Source organism: Scomber scombrus, chromosome 19, assembly GCF_963691925.1.
Source record: "Scomber scombrus chromosome 19, fScoSco1.1, whole genome shotgun sequence".
NCBI classification, from domain to species: domain Eukaryota; kingdom Metazoa; phylum Chordata; class Actinopteri; order Scombriformes; family Scombridae; genus Scomber; species Scomber scombrus.
The window spans coordinates 1167504-1182923 of NC_084988.1; positions in this window are offsets into that span (position 1 = coordinate 1167504).

Below are 15420 nucleotides of genomic sequence, written 5' to 3' on the forward strand. Positions count from 1 at the left end.
CGTTTTTTTCTCCTTTTTTTCTATGTTAGACACCAACTAACAACACGGTCGGGTTAAATAAATAAAATATAGGAAAGTTTGCAGGATGGAAAGGTTTCATTTATGCATAAAAGTAAAAAAAAAATAAATATGTTAAAGTTGAATATTCCACTTAAATACTCTTTTAATCCTCCTGTTGTCCTCGAGTTAAGGGAGGAAGGAAGGGAGGAAGAAGGAAGGAAAAGAGGGAGGAAGGAAGGATGGAATAAAGGAAGAAGGAAGTAAAAGAGGGAGGAAGGAAGGAAGGAAAGGGAGTAAAAAGGAAGGAAAGGAGAGAGGAAGGAAAAGAGGGAGGAAGGAAGGGAGGAAGAAGGAAGGAAAAGAGGGAGGAAGAAAGGAAGGGAAGAAGGAAGGAAAAGAGGGAAGAAGGAAGGAAAAGAGGGAGGAAGGAAGGAAGGGAGAAAGGGAGGAAGAAGGAAGGAAGGGATGGAGGAAGAAGGAATGAAAAGAGGGAGGAAGAAGGAAGGAAGGAAAGGAGGGAGGGAGGAAGGAAGGGAGGAAGAAGGAAAGGAGGGAGGGAGGAAGGAAATGAGGAAGGAAGAAGGAAGGAAAGGAGGAAGGAAGGAAGGAAGCTAGGGGAGGAAAGAAAGAGAGAAGGAAGGAGGAAGGAAGGAAGGGAGGAAGAAGGAATGAAAAGAGGGGAGGAAGAAGGAAGGAAGGAAAGGAGGGAAGGAGGAAGAAGGAAAGGAGGGAGGGAAGAAGGAAATGAGGAAGGAAGAAGGAAGGAAAGGAGGAAGGAAGGAAGCTAGGGGGAGGAAAGAAAGAGAGAAGGAAGGAGGGAGGAAAGAAGGAAGAGAGGAAGGAAAGGAAGGAAGGAAAGAAGGAGGGAGGGAGGAAAGAAGGACAGACGGAAGGAAGGAAAGAAAGAAAGAAAGAAGGAACAGTCAAAACAGACGGAGTCAATTTGACCCGGGAGGACGACAGGAAGGTTAAATTAATCTGTAGGAATGTTTAAATTGTTAAAACTCAACAGTTTCTTTTATAAGATATAAAACTCGAGATAAAGAACAAAAAGTTAATAGAAAAGCTTCTGTATGTTTTTATTTTATATATTTATATGTTACTAAAATAATAATAAGAGGTCTGACACACAATAAAATATGCAGAGGTTTATTGTTCATTATTTAAGGCGGTATTAAAGTGGTTTATTGTTCATTATTTAAGGCGGTATTAAAGGGTCATTATGTGCTCGGTTTTATTTCAACGACATTAAACAAACAAGATTAATTAATAAAGTTTATTCAACACGTTGCATAAAAACTGACAAATGATCAATATTCTACTAAATTCTGCTAAAATATAATATATATTACTTTTATGTTATATGTTATATTGATACATGTGTTTTATAAATGATCAAAAGGAAAAGATAATCAATCAATTTACTGTATTTTAGACGTTAAAGTCCGTATTTAACTCAAATAAAGAGGAATATAAAAGAGAAACAAGAGATTTATATTAAAAATTATGATTATTTTTAAAGTTTACATGTATAAAACATAATTTAGCAAATGCAATTAATATATTATTAATTGACTTTCACACATAAAATCACTAAAGCTATGATGTAAACCTTAAAATAATTATCTTTGAGTGAGGAAGGAGGGACAGGAGGAAGGAAGGAAGGCAACGAAAGGAGTAAGGAGGGAGGGAGAGAGGAAAAGAGGAAGTAAGTCTGGAAAGAAGGAAGGGAGGAAGGAAAGGAGGAAGGAAGGCAAGGAAAGGAGTAAGGAGGGAGAGAGAGAGGAAAAGAGGAAGTAAGTCTGGAAAGAAGGAAGGGAGGAAGGAAAGGAGTAAGGAGGGAGGGAGAGAGGAACAGAGGAAGTAAGTATGGAAAGAAGGAAAGGAGGAAGGAAAGGAAGAAGGAAGGAAGGAAGGAAGGAAGGAAGGAAAGGAGTAAGGAGGCAGGGAGAGAGGAAAAGAGGAAGTAAGTATGGAAAGAAGGAAGGAAGGAAGTGAGGAAGTGAGGAAAGAAGTATGGAAGGAGGTGGGAGCAAAGAAAGAGCGAAGGAAAAATTAAAGAAAGAAGGACAGAGGAAATAAGTAAGGGAGGAAGGAAAGGAAGGAAGGAAGGAAGGAACAGTGAAAAGCGATGTGAGGACGACAGGAGGGTTAAAATGTTTATGAACAGGAAACAGAGAAGTTTAGTGCAGCGATGGTGTTTATGGGTCAGAATAAGATCAGTATTTAAAGGGTTAATACATTTATAATGTGTGTTCCAGCTTTATAATTACACTTAAAGCGACTCTGTGTTTATAATGAACTGACTCTCACTTTGTTTTTAGTGTAAATAACATTAGTTTCTCCCATTAAGCTCTTTAAAAAGTTTGACTTTCGGCTGCTGTCGTCCTCTCATGAAGCCAATGGAGTATAAATGAATTTATAATTGATGTTTTAAAGCCAAATAAAAAATGTTTTTCTGACCTTTTTTTCTTTTTGCATCAGAGCCTGCGTGATATCGGCCGCTGATGTTGTTAATTATCAGCAATAATCTGCTTTAGTGGAAATGACTGAAATCAAACCCAAATTAATGCTCCTCTAAACACATGAATCCATCTCCTTCCTCCCTCCCTCCTTCCTTCCTTCCTCCGTCCTTCCTTCCTCCCTTCCTTCCTTCATTTCCTTCCTCCCTTCCTTCTTTCCCTTCCTTCCTTCCTTCCTTCCATCCTCCCTTCCTTCTCCTCTAAACACATGAATCCATCTCCTTCCTCCTTACCTCCTTCCTTCCTCCCTTCCTCCTTCCTTCCTTCATTTCCTTCCTCCCTTCCTTCTTTCCCTTCCTTCCTTCCTTCCTTCCTTCCATCCTCCTTTCCTTCCTCCCTTCCTTCTCCTCTAAACACATGAATCCATCTTTTTTTCCTACATCTATCCAAAAGTTGTTCAGACATAAAGTGAAAGCTGTCTCTCCTCTCCTCCCTCCTTCTCCCCCCTCCTTTCCCTCCCCACCACCTGCAAAAAAGTGGATTATTTCTTTCCTTCCTTCCTTCCTTCCTCCTTTCCTTCCTCCCTTCCTTCTTTCCATGCTTACTTCCTCTTTTCCTCTCTCCTTCCCTCCTTACTCCTTACTCCTTTCCTTGCCTTCCTTCCTTCATTCCTTCCTCCTTTCCTTCCACCCTTCCTTCTTTCCTTACTTACTTCCTCTTTTCCTCTCTCCCTCCCTCCTTACTCCTTTCCTTGCCTTCCTTCCTTCCTTCCTTCTTCCTTCATTCCTTATTCCTCCCTTCCTTATTTCCATACTTATTTCATCTTTTCCTCTCTCCTTACTCCTTTCCTTGCCTTCCTTGCCTTCCTTCCTTCCTTCCTTCCTTCCTCCTGTCCCTTCTTCCACCTTTCCTTCCTCCCTTCCTTCTTTCCTCACTTCCTTCCTTCCTACCTTCCTTCCTACCTTCCTTCCTCATTTCCTTCCTCCCTTTTTTCTCTCCTTACTTCCTTCCTCTTTTCCTCCTTATTCCTTTCCTTCCTCATTCTTTCCTTCCTTGTTTCCTTCCTTCTCCTCTAAACACATGAATCCATCTTTTTTTTTCATCCATCCAAAAGTTGTTGAGACATAAATTGAAAGCTGTCTCTCCTCTCCTCCCTCCTTTCCCTCCCTCCTTTCCCTCCCCACCACCTGCAAACATCTATAAGAAGGAAGGAAAAGACGGAGGAAGGGAGGAAGAAGGAAGGAGAGGAGGAAGGAAGGAAATGAGAGAGGAAGGGAGGGAGGAAAGAAAGAGAGAAGGAGGGAGGGAGGGAGAAAGGAAAAGAGGAAGGGAGGAAGAAGGAAGGAAAGGAGGGAGGAAGGAAAGGAGAGAGGAAGGGAGGGAGGAAAGAAAGAGAGAAGGAGGGGAGGGAGGGAGAAAGGAAAAGAGGAAGGAAGGAAGCTAGGGGGAGGAAAGAAAGAGAGAAGGAGGGAGGGAAGAAAAGAAGGAAGAGAGGAAGGAAAGGAACCCAAATTATAACTCCTCTAAACACATGCGATCAGTTTTTTTCTCCATCCATCCAAAAGTTGTTGAAACATAAAGTGAAAGCTGTCTCTCCTCTCCTCCTCCTCCTCCCTCCTCTCCTCCCTCTCCTCCTCTCCTCCTCCTCCTCCCTCCTTTCCCCTCCCCACCACCTGCAAACATCTATAACAGCCAAATGAAATATGCAAATAATCGCCGCCGATCCCAATAAGAAATAATTAATGCTGTCTGCTCTCCGTGGCAGCAGGTATTAGCATGCCAAAGCACTCCAAAATGTAATTTATAAAGTGAGTTTAAAAAAATAAAAACCCAGCGAGCTCTTTCTGTGTCTTTGCCAACGGCGATCTGACGTTTCTAATGCACTGTGAGAGAGAGAGGGAATAAATTGATAGCGGTGGTGGCGGCCGGCTTTTTACTGTTTTAATTTTCCTTTCGTGATATTTCTCAAATATTTAATTACGCGGACGGTAAAAAGTGAATATTTATATGTAAAGTGTTTTTCTTTTTCTCTTTTTTTACATTTTTAAGCCACAGATGGTTTGTGTCATATTACCTTGTTAAACATGGATATGGTGTAACGGGGAGGAGGGGAGAGGGGAGGGGGGAGAGGGGGGGTGTTATTATTATTAGAGGAAGTGTAGTTGAGTTTGATGGAAGTTGGAGTAAAGTGGCGGCAGAGCGATGACGGAGCGGCCGGTTAACGATCCGACGCCTCGAGAGTTAACAGATGAGTTGGTGACAGAAAAGTTTTCATTTTGGTGTGTGTGTGTGTGTGTGTGTGTGTGTGTGTGTGTGTGTGTGTGTGTGTGTGTGTGTGTGTGTGTGTGTGTGTGTGTGTGTGTGTGTGTGTGTGTGTGTGTGTGTGTGTGATGTTCAGCTGTAGTTTCAGTTTCAGTGTTTCTCTTTCTCTACAGCAGGGGGGTCAAACATGAGGCCCGTGGGCCATTCCCTCTTTTCTTCCATCCTTTCTTTCATCTTTCCTTCCCCCCTCCCCTCTTTTCTTTCTTCTGTCCTTCCTTCCTTCCTTCCTTCGTTCTGTCCCTCCATCCTTTCTTTCTTCCCTCCCTCCTTCCTTCCATCTTTCCTTCCTGTCTTCTTTTCGTTTGTTCCTTCCTTCCTTGCTTGCTTCCTTCCTTCCTTCCTTCCTTCCTTCCTTCCTTCCTTCCTCTCATCCTTCTTCCATCTTCTCTTCCTACCTTTCTTCCTTCTGTCCTTCCATCTATCCTTACTCCATTTCTTCCCTCTCTAATTGAATCATTAGTTGCAGCTCTGATTGTAAAAGGAGGAGGAAAAGGAGGAAGGAAGGAAGAAGGAAGGAAAGAAAGAAGGAAGGGAGGAAGGAAGGGAGGAAAAGAAAGAAGTAAGGGAGGAAAGAAGGAGTGAAAGTAGGAAGGAAGGGATGAAGAAGGAAGGAAGGAAAGGAGGAAGGACAGACGGAAGGAAGGAAGGGGAGAAAAGAAGAAACAGTCAAAACAGACGGGGTCACTTTGACCCGGGAAGACGACATGAAGGTTAACAAAACCAAAAGAAGATGAAACCTTTTTCGAGTTCTTACTAATTTTAAGACATTTAGGAATTTTGAGAGTAAGTGAGAAAGTACGCCAGACGGGTTAAAGAGGAGAGATTGAGAGGGTTTTAATTTCAGAATAGAAGGCACCAGGAAGTGAAGAGCTCTGAGGATGAAGGAGGAAGATGAGGATGAAGGAGGAAGATGAGGATGAAGGAGGAAGATGATTCCATCTGCAGAGAAGAAAATTAGATATTTGGAAAAGCTGCTGTCTCACATGCTCAGTGTGTTTCCTCCTCTGTCTGTAGTCCAGCTGATTCCTGAAACAGAAGACGCTGTTTATTTTTCATTAAGAACAAAACACACACATGCACACACACACACACACACACACACACACACACACACACACACACACACAAACACACACACACACACACACACACACACACACACAAGCATGGACATATGGACTCAACCATGAATACAAATGAATGCATCTTTGCAAGAACACAAAGAATAAACACATAAAAACACTCACAAACACACACATTCTCGTCCTCACTCTCTCTCCGTGTCACATGCACACACATGCACACACACAAACACACACACACACACACACACACACACACACACATACAGACTGTCCTCCTGGTGACTTAATTACATCCTCCCTCCCCCCCCTCTCTGCTCTCAAAAGCCACACAATCAAAACCACATTTTGATATCATTTCACTCATTTGTATTCATACATCAAGACGCACACACACACACACACACACACACACACACACACACACACACACACACACACACACACACACACACACATAAACACACACATGCCCTCTCTCTTTCTTTCTTTCTTGCAGTTTCTGATCAAACATTCTCCATCTTGTTCTTAAATAAAAGGCAACGAGGACCACTGTAGACTGTAATTACTACCAGAGCATCAGATGCTGCGTGTGTGTGTGTGTGTGTGTGTGTGTGTGTGTGTGTGTGTGTGTGTGTGTGTGTGTGTGTGTGTGGTGTGTGTGTGTGTGTGTTTATGCATTTTATTCCTTTTAGTCACAGCTGACTCCTACCTGGAAAAAACGACTTATTCCACTACCATCTCTGCTTCTTCCCCCTCTTTTCGTCGGCGAGTTAGACGACCAGGGGGCAGATTTTTATTTCATCTCCACTGGAAGGTCAACAAGAAGAGAGGGAAAGAGAGGAGGAGGAGGAGGAAAGAGGAAAGAGGGGGAACATAGATGAACGGGGGAACATAGATGAACAGATGGAGGGAGAGGAGGAGAAAGGGGGAAGAAGTGAAGGAGTAGTGTAAACAAATAGAGACGAGGAAGGAAGAAAGGATAGAAGAAGCAAACCTGAGGAGAAAGAGTGACATAAGGATGATGAGGCAAAATGAAAGGAGGTGCATAAAGATGTCCACAGATTGAAGAAGGGATGATGTGAAAGGAAAAAAAGAGCGATAGAACAATTTAGAGGAGAAAGAAGAGAATCGAAAGATGAGAGGAGATGGAGAGAAAGGATAGAAGGATGCACACAAGAAACAGAGAGAGAGGAGAGGAGAGGATGCATTGATGGAAGGAAGACTGAGAGGATGATATAAAAGAGAAGAAAAGAAGGGAGGATGGTTAGAAAGAAGAGAGATGGAGGGAAGGATATAAAACGATGAACACAGAGTGAAAGGGGTGAAGAAAAATCAGTGAGAAGAAAGATGGAAACAACGGATAGAGTGATTGAGATGAGGAGTGAAAAAAGCATGACGTGAAGATGGATAGAGCGACACGGGTGAAAGAAAGAGAGCAGGAAAGAGAGGGATGACATATCAGAGTGGACGAAAACAACAGAAAAATGAAGTTTAATGGCGGGAAAAGAGGGATGACGAAGGAGGGAGAGAGAGATGGAGGGAAATATAAAACAAGACATACAGTAAGAACAAAAGATGAGAGGGAAGGAGGATTTGATAGAAGAGTGATAAAAGCGAGGTTGAGGAGCAGAGGGAAGAAAAAAAGGAGGGGGTGCAGAAGGATGTATGAGGTGGACGGATGGAGGGATGGATGTGGCGGAGGTGTGGAGGCTGTTTTGGTCTCTCTACCTGTGAGGCACAGTAAATCAGAGGCAGATAAGGTAATTCTGTGAGCTCTACATCATCAGGCTGCAGACAGCTTTATGGCCAGCAGATTGGCTGTAAGGGCTGCTGATTAGAATGAGAGAGAGAGGGGGGGGGGGGGGAGAGAGGGGGGGGGGGCGAGGAGAGAGAGGGGGGGGGGAGAGGGAGAGAGAGAGAGGGAGAGAAGGAGAGAGGGAGAGAGAAGGAGAGAGAGACAAAGAGAGAGAGAGGGAGAGAGAGGGAGAGAGAGAGAGAGAGAGAGAGAGAGAGAGGGAGAGAGATGGAGAGAGAGAGGGGGAGAGAAGGAGAGAGATAGGGAGGGGGGAGAGAGAGAGAGAGGGAGAGGGGGAAGGAAGGAAGGAGGGAGGAATTAAGGACAGAAGTAAGGGAGGACAGAGAGAGGAAGGAAAAAAAGAGAGAAGGAGGGAGGGAAGAAGGACAGACGGAAGGAAGGAAGGAAGGAAGGAAGGAAGGAAGGAAGGAAGGAAGGAAGGAAGGAAGGAAGGAACAGTCAAAACAGACGGGGTTAATTTGAGGAGAAAGAGAGAGAAAGATGGAGAGAGAGAGAAGGAGAAAATCCAGGAAGTTGTTTTTAAGTGAATCTTTGTGTATTAAAGTTTACTGAAGTCTAAAGTTGATATCATGATATGAAACATTAGATTTAAAAGAGCCAGAGAGGATTTTTTTGGGGGTTTATTTTTCTCCAAAAATAATGACAGAAATAAATAAATCTGCTTTTAAATTAAAATAAATTTAAATTAAAAATAATACAAAATACAAAGAAATAATCACATTTTTCTCAAGCCAAAGTAATAATAAAAACTTTTTCAAAGTTGTACCAAAACACCTGCATTCATATATTTGTGTACAAGTATTGAGTTGCAATTATTGGTAGATTAATAGCAAACTATTTTGATAATTTATTTATCATTTTAACTCATTTTTATTACAGTCACTTATAGTTAAAGGGCAGGTGTGGTAAACACTGGGGGGAAATAATAACAAACAACCATATATGTCCAAAAATGTTCAAGTTAATATAATGTCCAATAGCTTTAATTTAAAATATGGACACAAAAAAGCAACATTTGTAAATTTTTGTGCTTTGTTATAGTGTTTTTTACAGTGTAGTATGATGTAATTTGCTTAAAGTAGACTTATCATGCACATCTCCAGCTCTATATTAATATTCTGTCTCTACTGGAATATATTTACATGCTTTCCAGTTAAAAACTCCTTATTTATCTTCTACTGGTCCTTTATGCAGCCGCTCAGTTCAGCCTCTGTCTATTAACAGGCTGTTTTAGCTCCTGTCTCTTTAAGACGACCATTTATGGGCATGTTGTGATGTCATCTTGTTGCCGAGGTAGAAAAAAACCTTGGAAATGAAGCGTGGAGAGGAGGTTAAAGCCCTGAGTTTAGTCTTGCAGGCATCATTACATTCACCTCAGGTTTAGTTTAACTTTGATATCAAACATTTTAACAGTATATAAATAACATAAAATGACAAAAAGCTTAATTAATCCCCTTTAATTACAGTGTATGTTGGAGTTTTCTGCACTAAAGTGGATAATAGAGCTTTAACTTTCAGTCTTGTTGAGGCTCTTTCTACATTTTCTACATTTCTGGAGCTTTTTGCTTCTTTATTAATGTTTTTCTTGCTCAAAGGCGCTACAGCAGGACCCACAATGCATCTGCAAACAGCTGTCGGCGGGGTCGAACCTGCAACCAAGTCTCTGGCCACTCAGACCAGCCGCTCTGAATATTTTACTATATATATATATTTTATTTTTTTAACACTCTCCAGCAGATCTGCACCGGACTAAAAATTAAAAATGCCGCTGGTGGTTAATTACGATTTCATGACCTCCTCCCAGTAAAACGAGGCCAGTCTGAGTCCGAGGAGGAGGAGGAAGGGGTGGAGGTGGGATGTGGAGGGGGGGGTCAGGAAGGACACAAAATGTCCGTCAGCAGCGGCCGTTACTGTATGCGGAGCGAAAAGCAGACGGGTGTTTATTTAGTATTTATTCTGCACTTCATCATCTCTCCGTCGCTAATCCACTGGCTGCTGTACGCACCACTGACCACGCCGTATCGCTAACCTCTGCCTGGATCACAGAGAACCCAGAGTGTGTGTGTGTGTGTGTGTGTATGTGTGTATGTGTGTGTGTGTGTGAGTGTGAGAGAGAGAGAGAGAGAGAGGATGATGTCTATCCCTCCATCTGAAACCTTGTTAAATATTCATTGACAATTATTCCGCTTTGACCGAGGAGTTAGATGATGCTACTGCAGAGAGAAAGAGAGAGAGACTGGGGAAAAAGTGTGTGTGTGTGTGCGTGTGTGTGTGTGTGTGTGTGTGTGTGAGAGAGAGAGAGAGAGAGAGAGAGAGAGAGAGAGAGAGACGAAAGGCAAAAGAAGAATAGAAGATTGTCTTGGAAATATTATGATAAATCACTTGTATGTAAAATCATTAAATGACCTGCAGACATATCTCAGAAAAATGCAGACTGACACACACACACACACACACACACACACACACACACACACACACACACACACACACACACACACACACACACACACACACACACACACACACACACACACACACACACACACACACACACACTCAGCAGCAGCAGCAGCTTAGAGCATGATTAGGTGAGCGTATTAAATATTAAATATCACATAATGCTCCTGGTGGAGTCTGAAACACTCAGATCATCCAGATACAATAATCACTCTCAGCTCATGATGTCATCAGCTGTGACAAATCAATAATCGACTGTATTGACGAGTAGAAAGACGTTCAGTATGTATGTGATTGTGTGTGTAATCGGGTTTAAAGCTTGTCTCCACTTTTAAAGGATGAGACTCTGATGTTTGGACCCAAACCAACGATGAACTGATGTATTTATAATTATTGTGTTTGTATCAAAGTCTGATAGATGTTCTTCTTCTTCTTCTTCTTCTTCTTCTTCTTCTTCTTCTTCTTCTTCTTCTTCTTCTTCTTCTTCTTCTTCTTCTTCTTCTTCTTCTTCTTCTTCTTCTTCTTCTTCTTCTTCTTCTTCTTCTTCTTCTTCTTCTTCTTCTTCTTCTTCTTCTTCTTCTTCTTCTTCTTCTTCTTCTTCTTCTTCTTCTTCTTCTTCTTCTTCTTCTTCTTCTTCTTCTTCTTTTGTTGTCCAGAAACAAGAGTTTGGTCATTTTAGTTTGTTTAGAAACGGAAACAAAGACTAAATAGCAAGTAACGAAGGAATGAAGGAATGAAAAGAAGACAGGAAGGAAGGATAGAAGGACAGAAGGAAGGAAGTGATTAAGGACAGATGGAAGGACAGAAGGAAGGAACAGAAAAGAAGACGGGCAGGAAAGATGTAAGAAAGAGAGTAAGGCAGATGGAAGGACGGAAGGAAGGGAGGAACGATAGTTGGAAGAAAGGAGGGAAGGAAGGAAGGAAGGAAGGAAGGAAGGAAAGAAGGAAAAGAACACAGGAAGGAAAGATGGAAGAAAGGGAGGAAGGGAAGAAAGAAAGAAATGATGGGTGGGTGGGTGGACAGAATGAAGGAAGGAAGAAAGGAAGGAAGGATAGAAGGACAGATGGAATGATGGAGGGAAGAAAAGAGGGAAAGATGAAAGGAAGGAAAGAACAAAAAGAAGACAGGGAGGAAGAAAAGATGGAAGGAAGGAAGGAAAGAAGGAAAAGAACACAGGAAGGAAAGATGGAAGAAAGGGAGGAAGGGAAGAAAGAAAGAAATGATGGGTGGGTGGGTGGACAGAATGAAGGAAGGAAGAAAGGAAGGATAGAAGGACAGATGGAATGATGGAGGGAAGAAAAGAGGGAAGGAAGGAAGGAACAAAAAGAAGACAGGGAGGAAAAAAGATGGAAGGAAGGAAGGAAGGAAGGAAGGAAGGAAGGAAGGAAAGAAGGAAAAGAACTCAGGAAGGAAAGATGGAAGAAAGGGAGGAAAGGAAGAAAGAAAGAAATGATGGGTGGGTGGGTGGACAGAATGAAGGAAGGAAGAAAGGAAGGAAGGATAGAAGGACAGATGGAATGATGGAGGGAAGAAAAGAGGGAAAGATGAAAGGAAGGAAGGAACAAAAAGAAGACAGGGAGGAAGAAAAGATGGAAGGAAGGAAGGAAGGAAGGAAGGAAGGAAGGAAGGAAAGAAGGAAAAGAACACAGGAAGGAAAGATGGAAGAAAGGGAGGAAGGGAAGAAAGAAAGAAATGATGGGTGGGTGGGTGGACAGAATGAAGGAAGGAAGGAAGGATAGAAGGACAGATGGAATGATGGAGGGAAGAAAAGAGGGAAAGATGAAAGGAAGGAAGGAACAAAAAGAAGACAGGGAGGAAGAAAAGATGGAAGGAAGGAGGGAGGGAAGAAAGAAAGGATGGGTGGGTGGACAGAATGAAGGAAGGAAGGAAGGACAGATGGAAGGAAGGAGGGAAAAAAGGGGGAAAGATGAAAGGAAGGAAGGAAAAAGAAGACAGGGAGGAAGGAAAGATGCAAGGAAGGAGGGAAAAAAGGGGGAAAGATGAAAGGAAGGAAGGAAGGAAGGAAAAAGAAGACGGGGGAAGGAAAGATGCAAGGAAGGAGGGAGGGAAGAAAGAAAGGATGGATGGATGGACAGAATGAAGGAAGGAACAAAGGGAGGAAGGACAGATGGAAGGACAGAGCATGTGCAGGAATGTGCTTCACTTTACATCGTTATGCTTTGTACTGAATTATACTTTACTTTATACTTTAAAGTTATTAGTTACTTTTCCCGTTAATCTCAACTTTAACAACATGGTAACGTCTTCAACTGTCATTATTTATAGTTTATTTATTACCTGATAGTTTAATTTATGTACTATTTGGTCATAATTATAGATACCTTAACCACCATTTTACTATTTTAACTATTTATTAATTAATTTATATCTCAGGCCTGTGACCTCAGCTTCACCGTACCTCAGTTTTTACCATTTTTCTAACTTTTAATAGTCTGAATAATGAATTAAAGAGAAATAAATGTAGATTAGATGAGATCGATAATGAAGAGTAATCCTCTGCTGCAGCTCTGCGTTGTGCTAATTGGCTTTTAGTTAAAAATAAAGTTAGTTAAATATAAAGTTAGTTAAATATAAAGTTAGTTAAATATAAAGTTAGTTAAATATAAACTTTCTCACATCACATGTTTTTAACCTTCGTGTCGTCCTCCCGGGTCAAATTGACCCCGTCTGTTTTGACTGTTCCTTCTTTCCTCCCTTCCTTCCTTCCTTCTGTCTGTCCTTCCTCCCTCCCTCCTTCTTTCCTTCCTTCCTTCCCTTCCTCCTTTCCTCCTCCCTCCCTTCCTCCCTTTCTTCTTTCCTCTGTCCTTCTTTCCTTCCTCCCTCCTTTCCTCCCTTCCTCCTTTCCTTCCTTCTTCCTCCTTTCCATCCTTCCTTCCTCCCTCCTTTCCTCCCTTCCTCCTTTCCTCCCTTCCTCCTTTCCTTCCTTCTTCCTCCTTTCCATCCTTCCTTCCTCCCTCCTTTCCTTCCTTCCTCCTTTCCTTCCTCCCACCTTTCCTTCCTTCCTCCTTTCCTTCCTTCTTCCTTTCCATCCTTCCTTCCTCCCTCCTTTCCTTCCTTCTTCTTCCCTTCCTTCCTTCTTCCTCCTTTCCATCCTTCCTTCCTCCCTCCTTTCCTTCCTTCCTCCTTCCCTTCCTTCCTTCCTCCCCCCTCCTTTCCTTCCTTCCTTCCTTCCTCCTTTCCTTCCTCCCACCTTTCCTTCCTTCCTCCTGTCCTTCCTTCTTCCTTTCCATCCTTCCTTCCTCCCTCCTTTCCTTCCTTCCTTCTTCCTCCCTTTCATCCTTCCTTCCTCCCTTCCTTCCTTCCTTCCTTCTTCCTCCCTTCCTTCCTTGACTCGAGGACAACAGGAGGGTTAAAGTATTTGTGGTTTTTATTTACTTTAGTTAAATAATATTTCTCCTTCTTACAAACAATTACTCAAAAAAACTCAATAATGTATTTTAGCTACATAACAAAATAAATAAAGTGTTAAATATAAAATGAATCTCCCCCCCGAGAGGATCTTTACAGGTGAGCTCAGGTGTCGTTAGAGCAGCTGCTGAACCCAACCGAGCGATCTGATTGGTCGGATCCGGTTTCCATGCCGACTAACGAGGCCGTAAAAAAAAAAAAGACCTGAATCTGCTCCCAGCTGAGGAGCCGCCAACGGGCCCCTCTCTTCTTTTTTAACTTTATTTTATTCTTTAAATTCCCCTTGGAGCTGGTGTGTGTGTGTGTGTGTGTGTGTGTGTGTGTGTGTGTGTGTGTGTGTGTGTGTGAGTAGTCGTCGCCGTGGTAACCATAATAATCCAGTGAAGAAGACCCTCGGGGACGATGGTGGCAGATGCCAACAGCCGTAAAACATTCCTCTGTCAGAACGAAGGAGGCTGCACTCCTTTCTCTCTTTCTTTCTTTCTTTCTTTCTTTCTTTCTTTCTTTCTTTCTTTCTTTCTTTCTTTCTTTCTTTCTTTCTTTCTTTTTCTCTCATTCTTTGTCTTTCTTTTCTTTCTTTCAATCTTACTTTCTTTGTTTGTTTCTTTCTTTCTTTCTTTCATCCTTACTGTCTTTCTTTTGTTTACTCTTCTTTTCTCTTTCTTCTTTCTTTCTTTCTTTCTTTCTTTCTTTCTTTCTTTCTCTCATTTTTTTTCTTTCCTTTTTATTTATTTCATTCTTACTGTCTCTCTTTTCTTTCTTTTCTTTGTTCTTTCTTTCCTTCCTTCCTTCCTTCTTCTTTCTTTCTGTATCTTTTTATATCCCTCTCTCCATCGTGTCCTTCTCTTCTTCCTTTCCTCAGTTCCTTTGCTCACTTTCCTTCCCAGCCTCCCCCTCTCTCTTTCTTCCTCCTTAGTTTCCTCCCAGTAACCATCATCCCTCCTTTTTCTTCCTGTTTTTTGACCTCACTTCCTCCTCATCCCTCGCTCTTTCTCTTATTTTCTCAGTTAAAACAAGTAAAACAAATCTCCCTCTTTTCTTTCTCTTTCTCCTCTCCCAAACTTTCTCTTTCTTTCATATTTCCTATCTATATTCTTCCTTTTCTTCTATTATCTCCTCTCTTCCCTCCATCCTCTGTTTCTCTGTATCAGCCTGCAGAGGTTGAAGAAAACTGCAGCAGCTGTTTTTTACGCCTTAGTTTTGATTCATGTCCCGTCTTTTTGATATTGAAAATAACTGGAATGGCGTCCTTGAACGGAGCGGGAAGCCCAGACAGGAGGAAGAGGAGGAGGAGGAGGAAGAGGAGGAGGAGGAGGTGAATTTAAAGAGAGAGAGATAGAGAGAGAGAGAGGTATAGAACAACTAAACGTCATCTCTCCATCACGTCCCACATTACTTTCAGTCCTAGACGCTCGCCATCAAATTACATTTAATAACGGAGAATTACGCTGAATGGACCTTTAATTACCTGTAATTTACCCCCCAAAATCTTAATTCCCCTCCCGCCCCCCCGCCGCGTAAATAACCGCCACATCTAATTTGCTTGTTTTGAAGAACACAGTGCACGGCGATGATTATGAGAAGCCTTTTTGAATGAGCTCCAGGTAATTTGATTCCTGAGGAGCTCGATGCATTTTTTAAAGATCTGAACTCAGCCAAGCGTGAGAGGCGGCTTCCTGTTTTTATTTTATTTATTTTTAATAAACATTTATTTATATTTATTTTAGAAGTGTCACCTATGATACGACTGCAGCACTTAAGTTCAGAGCACGAGGAATTATGTTGAGAACTTATTTTCTTTCTCTATTTAACCCTCCTGTTGTCCTCGAGTCAAGGAAGGAAGGA